Below are 11,422 nucleotides of genomic sequence, written 5' to 3' on the forward strand. Positions count from 1 at the left end.
GGAAAGTTACATTAAATGTGATATCAAAATTGAAGATGTTATCTTAGCTCTTTACTTTATGCAAATGATGGATTACTCTTAAACAAATACAGCACGTCAGCAAGATTCCTTAACTCGAATAACTGTTATAACAAATTTTGCATATTTTTAGGAAAGAGCATCATAAACATTAGCTGCAGTTAGACTGGTGAACTGAATGACCAATAAAACGTTTTAGCTATTTACAATTATCAGTAAAGATTATTATATGGGTATCTCCATGTAGTCAAAATACTCATCGCAGGAGACTCACAACAACCATTACTCACACAATATCTATCATATCTCTCCTTAAACTTGGAGCATTCATAACACAACTTATGGAAAACACACCTTATGAAATCTCTCATTTACCACACCTCTAATAATGGAATTTCCATACATCACTGCTCTTAAGTTATGTGTCTCCTCTTTTCCTTTGCTTTCCTTTGTTCTAACATTTTTGTAACCATCCATTCTTATCCACCAAACTTCTCATCTCACTATGCATTTTCATTTCACTTCTCTTTCTGATTAAAAGAATGTTGGTATGGTTTCCTTGTACTGACATTCCTTCACTTCTGTAGTTTTGCTCGCTTCTATTCTGTGATTTATACAGTCATTTGCTCTTGTTATGGCTTCCTTTCTGTGATTCATATTGTCATTTGCTCCCACAGTTATGCACTCTTTCATTCCAAGATCAGCCAGTTTTGCATTCACCAATAACTCGTAGTTCAACAGAATATTACAATTTCGAGATATTCCCTCTCGTTTCCTGTTCAGTCTCTCCACAGACAACACTCATTACATTCTGCCACGTACGAGGATGGTCTGATAAGTTCTCAGCCTTGATCATAGATGGAAACACTATCGGGACGATTTTTTTTTTTTCTAAGTTGTCATAAGTCACAAGCATCCATGTGAAATTGCAAGTCATTCTATCAAGTAGTTTATTTTATATAGGTGTCTGAAGCAGAAGTGTTTCTATATTCCTTGAAATGGATAAAATTGAGTATCGTGTGGTTTTCGTATAAAAAGTAATTATTTTAAGGTTTTGATTTAAAAAATAACAAATAAGCATATATATTCATACTTTTAGGCTGAGACGTACAATTCTCTTTTGATAATTTAAAATCATTTTTAGCTTAAGTTATTACAAGGTTTCATTGATATGTTTCATTGAAGACCAGCTGGAATTGGGTTTTTCATCTGGCAAACAGTCAAATAGGCCAAGAGAACACGTACAATTTACAGACAAAAAATACTATTGGTGGTGGTGGTGGGCAGTAGATGGCAGGAGTGTCCAGTGCTTTAGGGGTTCTGGCACCCTGATGCAATTTTAAGTTGAGCACCCACTTACTTTTTTTTTTTTTTTAAATGCACTTAAAATTTAAATGTTAAAAAATCAAAACATATATTTTTATGTAAAAATGTGTACTTTGAAAAATACATATTAACCTCCCAACTAGCCAGGATGGTTATATACATCCAGTAAAATCTGGATATGATGCATGCTGTCTGTTGAAAGAACATGGGTAAGAAGTGCAATTTGGCTGCCATGTCCATTAGAGATGCGCTAATCCTCCACACTAAGGAGAACGCTTAACCAGATTATCTCATGATCTTAGCTCCGTCTCAGTTGCCTATAGCAAGAAACGCAGTTCCTTGTTCTATGTTGGGTAACTTGACTTTTAGTTATATTGGATAGACTAAAAATATAGAAATTATTTTTAGTTTCTCTCTTTATATTGTACAATATTTAAAGCTAGGACAAAATAAGAGATCCTTGCATACTTTCTTCACTTAAATATTGCATTACCTTGGAGAACCAATGTCATTTTTAATTTTTCATGCTATTTGTCTAAACCCTTAGTCGACAGTATGTTTTGTTCTTAAGAACTTAATTGAAGATAATTATTTCAAAAAAAAAAAAAAATGAGCTGTTGATGTTCCAAATCGTTATCTGTGTTCAAAATCAAATTTTGTAGAATACTTCACAGATTGCTTGAAGGACATGCTTTACAGATAATTACATGAAAATCTTTAATCATATCAAATGTGAAGTGTACATACGATGAAAAGTATGAAATACGAAATTAGAAGAAAGTAGATATTTATAATTCAATTACTATGAGCGGTCATGGCAGTGGGAGGGGGATTAGAATATAATTTCAAAACAAATAAAATTTTAATCAGTTCTGATTTCCGTATAGCACATGGCTCAGATAACTTCATCATATATAGAGTTGCAGCCCCTCCAGTATTATTATTATTATGTGACATCTCCAGGGAGTCTGAAGACTCATCGAGGGAGAGTGTTCCAACAGCATTGAATGGTTGAGCTCCTTCCAACTACTAACTGCGCTCAAACTTGCTTAACTTTTTGCATGAGCCATTAGTAGCAGAGGCTCTACCAATCGACCAACCTTTGCTCCAGTGCTGGGTGATGTAAACTAAGAGGTCAGCAGTGGATCTTGAATGGCAGAATCCATACTGCTGGTTACTGATTAATTAGTATGCCTCTCGGTAGTGGAGAAGTTGGCTATTGATGATTTTTTCCATTATTTTGGAGAGGACCGAGGTAATGACGTTTGGTTGGTAGTTCGATGGCAGACTTCTATCTCCTTTTTTGTAATAGACTGGAGCACAATGTTTAAGAATAAATGGAAAGATGCCATAAAAAGTTCCTGTTTTTTTTTATTGCTGTTCTTAAATTTTTATATATTTATCTAAAAACCATTATTTTCTTGTTTATAATACAATACACTCAATAGTATATCTTATATTTGTAGCAATAGTTGAATTTTGCAATTGTCACTGTGTTGTACAGACTAGGGCCAGTATCAATACCATCTAGTACAGTGCTTCCCAAACTTCTGGATGTCAGGGCCCCCTTTGGAAAAATTAAAATATTTCACAGCCCCCCCTCCAAAAAAAAATCGTAATATAGACATATATTATTATAATATTTATTGTATTTATATTCAATACAAAACATACACAGCGAATATTGCAAAAATCAAATGCAAATATTACATTTTTTAGCATCTTACATATACATTATCTCATATTTTTATATAGATAGATATATTGTTATTGTACATTTGCAGTACAAACACATAAAATGTAAAACGATTAGTAATAAAGAAAATTAAAAACATAAAAGAAGTTTAATGACAATTTAAAATAAGCATATATTTACTAATATTCATTAAGCGCCGAAATACGCAGGAAGCAAAATTTGTGAACCAACACCAATGTGTGATTTTTTTTCCATTAAAATATAAAAAATAGCAAAAAATGAAATACGTTTCTTTTAAGATAAAAAAATCTACTTAGTCTTAAAACATTTTCAATTTGTTTTCATTATTTCACCCCCCTCTCAACAAAACCAAGGCCCCCAAGGGGGCCGTGGTCCACAGTTTGGGAAGTGCTGGTCTAGTATACTCAATGCTAGAGCTGCATTCAATGCAAACTGCACCAAACTGTTACCTAGTGGGGATAACACGTGATTTACATGCAGATTGGGTTGGTAGCATTGCATCTCCACTACTACAAATTCTTATGAGCTGCCACTGCATATATATAATATACATATTATAAGTCACACGCACACAGATGCCTAACAATAGAACTTTAACACGGACTGTAGCTCCAGTTCAAAGTTAACTGAAGTTTATAATAGTCGAATTTCAGCGATACAGTATTTCTTTATAGTGTTTTTTATTTGCTCTCTGTGTTTCTTAATGCCTGAAGAAGTCGGCCTTGCGAAGAAACATGTTGCGTTGTGAATAAATTTAATTGTTTGTTCTAACTCTCGGTTCTAAGTCAGTATATAAAAATATGAATATACATATTATATATATGTGTGTGTGTTGCTTATGTAAAGAAACAGCATTATTTATTATTATTGAAATGGGCACTCCAAATAATAACGACAATACATAACTCTACATAATAATAATTTGTTTCGTTTTTCAATTGCGAGTTCATTTGAAATATAATGAATATAATTTTGCGATATTTTAAAAGTAGCCTCGAAATAAGAATGTAATGCACTTTAACATGTCTTATTCATGAAAGTAGAAAGAGTTGTTCTCAAACAGCAGCAGTATATTTAAATCTGTAAGCATAACAACGTGACATGCATATTTCCATACATCGTAGTAATGCAAGCTAAAATAAAAAAGTAACGTTAGAACCTTATTTAGTACAATAAATTTTGCTTGATAGCATTTGTTTTCTGAATATTTTACAATTATTTAGCACAAGCGTGGAAATTAGCACGCAAATAATTTCCACAATATTTTCTGTAACACATCTCCCAAAATGAATGTATATAATTTCGTATATATTTTGGGAACAACCAAAATGTTGACTTGGAATTTCCTAATTAAGGAAACTCCAGATAACACAGGTTCACTCTTCTAAGTGAAGAAATCAAAAACATTACAAATTCGCTACAGTTAGTTATTCTCATTATTTCCAATGTTCAGTTGAAAAATAGCATGAAAATAATTTGCTCAAATTATTTTCATGTGCAATTTCTTTTCAAAAAACACAAAGAAAGTACGTTATATATCACACTTCATTCTGAAATCTCTACTCAATGAAAAAGAAAATACTATGTATTTTTATTATTATTATCATCATCATCTGGCATTTTCTTTTAGTACAAAGAAGAAACCTCCACATATTTGGAAAAGACATTTCGCTAGTTTAGATGCATTATAGCAAAGTAGCTATACTTTCGCTACAATTTTAAACTAAAATTGTATGAGTATGCTCCCCCCAAGTGACTTACGTTTGTAACAATTCTTGTGAACGGTTTTGAAAATAAATTATTTCAAACATCAGTAGGATGAATAGGTGGGGCCCTTCCCCACAAAAAAGCTGAACGCTTATGCAACACATATGTACCTATTTTTTTAATTCAAATATTTGCATCAAACAATTTATAAGTTTTCAATACATGAAATTTTGATTATTATAAATTAAGAAATTATTTTGACATAAATATTGTATCGGACTGTAAAAGAAATCTCGGTATTTCTGTTTATGATATATTTTGAAAACAAAACAAGACATTGCTGATGTATTATGCACTGCTGCTTGAGGCTCTTTAGTGTGACTTCTAAAGAAGTGGCCTTTCTTTCTTAATAGCATTGAGAGTAATCTAAGCTTTTAGACTTTATCTCCAGCTGAGAATATTATGGTCTAGTATTTCTAAGACAGAAATTGTTTCCAACAGCAGTAAAAGTCATCGTGTTTGGAATTTTTTAAAGAAAAAAAAAAATAACACTACTGAACTTTCTTTTTTATTGCATTCATGGAAATGGGTTTTATATGGTGAAAATATAGAATTTCTAAAACTTAGAATAATGTCAACAGACAGCTGAACAAATGATTGTAGATTGCAGAGAAATAGTCTGGAATTGGAATTATTTGCAGAAACAAGAATACTATTGGCTTACTTCTTTTATCAAACAGTAAAATGAAGGAATAGATATTGAATACCATCTGTGAAAACTTTCAAACTAGTAGAAAATTAGATAGAGTAGTTATTTATAATTCAGTTCCATGAGTTCTATTCTCAAAATAAAAGTCTATTGAACAAAATATTTGGTAAGACAATAAAATAAAAATAAATTGTTAAAGAAAAGCATAAATTTTTCTTTGATTTGTAAAGCCTTAGGTTAAATTTTGAATCTACTTAGCTCAATGTGATTTAATTATGCATTCACTGTGTATTTAGCAATCAACAATTTGATGATTTACAAACAATTCCCAAATGTCACTTTATAATAGAGGTTAAGCCGGGTACAAGTGAGCCTCACATCCTAATTGGCAAATGCGCACTGCATGTAAAAAAGAAAAGAAAGTCGGTAGTGAAGGGCATCCCTGTAACGCAACACCTGGGTGAACGCCTAGCTTGTCTAGTGCTTCTGCCAGCTCTATATCACACATAGGGAAAAACAACTTGCAGTTTTTGCTAAATGTTATTAAAAGTCGCAGTATTTATTACAATACATTTAGTGTATATCCATATTTAATAAACGCTAATATTAAAATGCATTTTTTTTTTTCTACTCACTTCAGTGCCCCTTGAAGAAGATGCCCTAATGCGACTCATCGTCTGCTTACCATGTTAAGCTGGTCCTGGGAGTGTCGTTGTGTAGTTGGAAGATGAAGTAGGAGAGACAATGAGTTATGAGGGTGGCCTGAAAAGTTCTCGGTCTTGACCTATAAATGGCAACACTGTCTATCGGTGCAGTTTTTTTTTTTCTTTTTTTTTTTTTTCTAAGTTCGTACATGTCAAGCATCCAAGTGAAAATGTAAGTCATTCTATCAAGTAGTTTGTTTTATACAGCTGTCTGAAGCAAAAATCTTGTTTGTATCTCTTGAAATGGATAAAAATGAGTATCGTGCGGTTATAAAATTCTTTGTAAAAGAAGGTTTAACGCTAAAAGAAATTCATTCAAAGTTCATAAAAGTTTATAGGAACTCTTCTCCTTCGTTTTCAACAATTAAGAAATGGGCTGCCATGTTTAAACGTGGTCTTACCAGTCTTGAAGATGATTCACGTGAAGGACGTTCAAAAAGTGTAACAACACCAGAAATCATTGATCAAATGCATGATATGGTATTGGATTACTTTACATGAAATTGCTGAGACTATAGGCATTTCAAAAGAATGTAGGATATATTTTGCATGAAGAATTGCAAATGAAAAAGCTTTGCACAAGATGGGTGCCATTCTTACTCACAGCAGATCAAAAACACACTCGCATGAAAATCTCTGAACAGTGCTTGGAGTGATTTAACCGAAATAAACTGATTTTGTACATCAATTTATTACTATGGATGAGACTTGGATTCACCATTACACACCAGAATCCAAACAGCAGTCAAAACAGTGGACAGAAGCTGGTTGTTCAGCACCAAAGAAGATAAAGTTGGTTCCATCAGCAGGAAAGGTCATGGCATTGGTGTTTTGGGATGCTAACGGCATTTTGTTTATTAATTATCTTGAAAAGGGTAAAACAATAACTGGGGAATATTATTCCAATCTTTTAACCAGACTAGACAAAAAAATTCGTGAGAAAAGACCCTGTTTGCAGAAGAAAAAAAATTCATCTTTCATCGAAACAATGCACCTACCCACAAAGGTGTTTTAGCAGTGGGAAAATTAAGGGATCTGCACTATGAATTGTTGGAACATCCACCCTATTCCCCAGTTTTGGCTCCCCCTGACTTCTGTCTCTTCCCAAAACTAAAACTCTTCCTTGCTGGTCACCGTTTTTCTTCGAATCAAGAGGTGATGCTTGAGCATCACTGGAATAAATGTATTAGTCTTAAGGGAGATTATATGTTGAAAAATAAAAATAATTTTGAAATTATAAATTCCTTTTTTCATTGTTAAACCGAAAACTTTTCAGATCACCCTCATATGTATGTTGCATTCATGAAACCTATCATCCTTGAAAAGTCTACACTGTTAGTTAGGTTTGATTTTTGTGCTGCCCGATTTCCTGATCTTGTTTGTACCACCATTTTGTCATCATTTACTACAAGCTTCAAAAGTATAAATAAAAGCCTGTTTCAAACACACAAATTTTCACAATCACTGAGTTATGATAAGCTATAAAAAATAAAACTACATCAATACTCAAATCCAAATTGCAGTTTTACTACAAAAATGAAACTTATATTTTCAGCAGCAACTTTTCCCAGCACCTTTCACTAAGTGGCACTTTAGCACCCTCTCTGTTATGTAAGAAAGACCACAAGAACATGGAATATTATTATTATATGGGTATTTTCACTGAGTCAGAAAACTCATCACAAGAGACCCACAACAAACCATTATTCCTGTCATTAAACTTGTTCACTGTTGGTCACTCACACCTACCTCAGGCAATCAGTTCCACTCATTCACCACTCTTTTACTAATAACATTCTTACAAAACATCCAGAGGTAACCCTTTGTTCTCACCCTACTACTCCTGTATTGAAAAATTTCTTTTGTGTCAGTCTTATAGAATCCCTTTAGTAAGTTATATGTCTGTATCATGTCTTCTCTCCTCAGCCTTTTAACCAAGCTCTGCAACCTACACACCTTCAAGCTCCCCTCATAAAGAACATTCCACTAGCTTGGTTGTTCATCTCTGAATCCTCTCCACCACCTTTTGATCCCCAAGAAACCCAGGTGGCCAAATCTGTGCATGGTAGTCAAGATGTGGTGAATCATAGCCTTATTAAGAGGGATAATAGAGCATTTTTCAACATCCAAGTAATCCTCTAAGCGAGCGTTCTTCAACCTTTTTACACATGCAGACTGGGGAAAATAGGAGAAATATTTCGCAGACCTGCTGACGGCTAAGACAGAAATATAAACCAATGTAGACAGTATTTTATTTATTAAATCCAATGTTATAAAATTACAATTTTTAGCTAGTGCGACATCTGCTGCTGCTCAGAGGTTAGAAAATTTGATATATGTGACTGGAGCATTGTTTCTGAGAGACGAAGCACTGCAATAACATCCATTCAATTTCTCTATTTGGTTTTTATTACTGACATGGCTGAAAAAGCCTTTTCACACAAATAGGAAGTCGAAAAAATAACCAACAAAAAATAACAAATAAAAAAGAATATCAGAGATGGATATTCTTTTTTCGAGTGATATCCAAAATTGAGACAATGATTGCATTTTATGTCTGGACACCAGAGTGACATCAGAAGACAACTCGATCAGCTTTTCTTTTTCACGAGGATTAAGTGTGCATGATTTTATATCTTCCAAGAAGGGATTATTAAACCAGAGGTTACCTTTACGAAGATCCTTGTTTTCAGGGAAATAATTATTAAAGTTTTCAGCTAATGCCTTTAAATGTTGACATCAGCAGCAATCAAAAATTTTCCCAAAAGTGGAAACATTTCTATATCTTTCTCTTGTACGCGACTATCCCAAAGAGCCAGCTTCTTTTTGAATGCATCCATTTTATTTCTAAGTGTAAAAATATTTGTACAAGACCCCTGAAGAGAAATATTAAGTTTGTTAACAAGCCTAAATATGTCTGCCATATACGCAAGCTTAGCCATCCATTCCTCATTCAACAAAGGCTCTACTAGGTCAGATTTTTGCTCTCACAGAAACTGCTTTACTTCTTCCCTCAGTTCAAAAAGGCATGCAAGAACCCTTCCTCTCGATAACCACTGCACTTCTGCATGGAGAAAGAGATGTTGGTGGTGTGAGTCCATACTCTCACACAGTGTCATGAACAGCCTAGAGTTCAGAGCTTGACTACAAATTTCATTAATGATCTTCACCGCGTCGTTCATCATAGTGTTTAGTTCAGTAGAAAGCTTCTTTGCAGCTAGGTTCTTCCGGTGGATCATACAGCGAGTGGACAAAACTTCTGGATGACTTCCTTTATTTTTGCAACTACTCCTGAGCGATGTTTAGTCATGCTCTCAGCACTGTCTGTACACACCCCGACGCATTTGCTCCAGTCTAAGCCCTAAAGAGCATTAAATATCTCTGAACTAGTGGTTCATCCAGGTAAGTCAAGGCAACAAAGAAGTTCTTCCCTTAAGTCTTCATCTTCACTATACCTCACGAAGCAAAGTAGGATAGCATGGTTACTCACGTCAGTTGATTCATCAAGTTGAATCGCGAAACATCTTGATTTCTTTATCCCCTCTACAACTTGGTTTTCAATATCGGTGGCCATATCTATTGATTTGGCCACCGATATTGGTGGTGTCCGATAGCGATATAGTCTCCAGTTTTTTAGTGGCTTGAGGTTACCAGAATTTCTCGTATGACATCTAAGATGCAAGGCTTTACTAAGTTTACTCCTCATCAATAGTAAACGGTTTTTTCGTTTTAGCTATTCAAAGAGCAACTAAATAAGACGCTCGAAGCAGCGACTTATCACTGGTCTTCATCATTTTCATTTCACTTTTCTGACTTAATCTGATGTAATCTTTGAAAAAAGTCCAGTGGCTTATCAATAAAATCTCTATGCTTCGAATGCAAATGACGAGCAAGTTTGGAAGGTTTCATAGCATCATTTGACAGAATTTTGGAACATACTACACACAAAGGCCATGGCGATAGTTCACTGCCAGAGGCTACAATTAAACCAAGCTTTAAGTAGTCATTGTCGAAACACCTAACAAAGTTTCCTTTTCTTTTTTTGGTTTGTATTTCACATTCCGAAGTATCAACATATTTCTTTTAAACTTGAAGCACTAGTACTTGGCATACTTTCGGTACCATCACTACTTTTCTCCTGAATATTGTCCTTGCCTCTACCAAAGAAGGTTAAAAAGTTTTGCTGTTTGACTTTTTTTGTCTCCATTTTGTAGAGTTTCAAATTTTACGAAAGAAATAACTTGTTTTCCAAAATACCACAACACAATATTAGAAAACAATATGGACGAGCGTGATAAAATAAGAATTTTTGCGACGTGTCGCCAACAGGTGAGCTGACGCAATACTGGCATTCGATGGCCGCACACTTCGCCTATACTTCGAGCGCTACATTGTCGCGTGCAGCATCCTGCTCGCCCGAATCATGTAGCCACTACATGATTGGGGGAAATTTTTGGCAGACGCCAGGAAATTTCCACGGACCACAGGTTGAAGAACTAGGCTCTAAGCTATTTCTCCATCATTTGAAATCTCCATCCATGATCACCCCCAGATTCCTAGGCTCATCAGTTTCTTGTATATATGTAATCTTTTCATCCCCAACCTTACATTTCCAACATTAAATTGGTGACCATTATCCTTTGCTCATACCTCCAAATTTTTAAAATTGTCCTGTATGATATCTACATCACCTTTCTCAACTACTGTCCTTCCCAGTTTTGCATCATTGGCAAACAATTGAATATCCTCCCTTAAATCTTTTGCTATTATTAATATACAGATTAAAGAGTTGGAGCCCTGGGCATTCCATTAGCCACATCATTCACCTTGATTACACTCCACCATACACCATCCTCTGATGTTTGCTGTCAGCCACCCATCCATGCTTCCAGCCTCATGTCGATTCCTGTTTGCTCCGACTAATGTAATGGTTTTACATGCAGCATTCTGTCAAATCTTTGCATAGTCCTGTAATATACTGTATACTGTAGCCATTTCCTTTATCCAATTCTGCTATCACTAATATAAAATGTGAATTAATTACTTAGACAAGACCTACCTTTTACAAAGCCATGTTACCCCTTATGCATAGTATCTTATTCCTGTCCACCCATTCCTGAATTTTACCTTTAACCAACTTTTCCAGTACTTCAACCAGTCTCCTCCAAGATACTAATTGGTCAGTAATTTTCTACTTCCATCTTGGATCCACCTTTATATAATCTTGCCATCTTTCCACTC

This window comes from Typopeltis vanoorti, chromosome 4 (genome assembly GCF_054136105.1).
Source record: "Typopeltis vanoorti isolate ZY-2024b chromosome 4, IOZ_Tvanoo_1.0, whole genome shotgun sequence".
NCBI classification, from domain to species: Eukaryota; Metazoa; Arthropoda; class Arachnida; order Uropygi; family Thelyphonidae; genus Typopeltis; species Typopeltis vanoorti.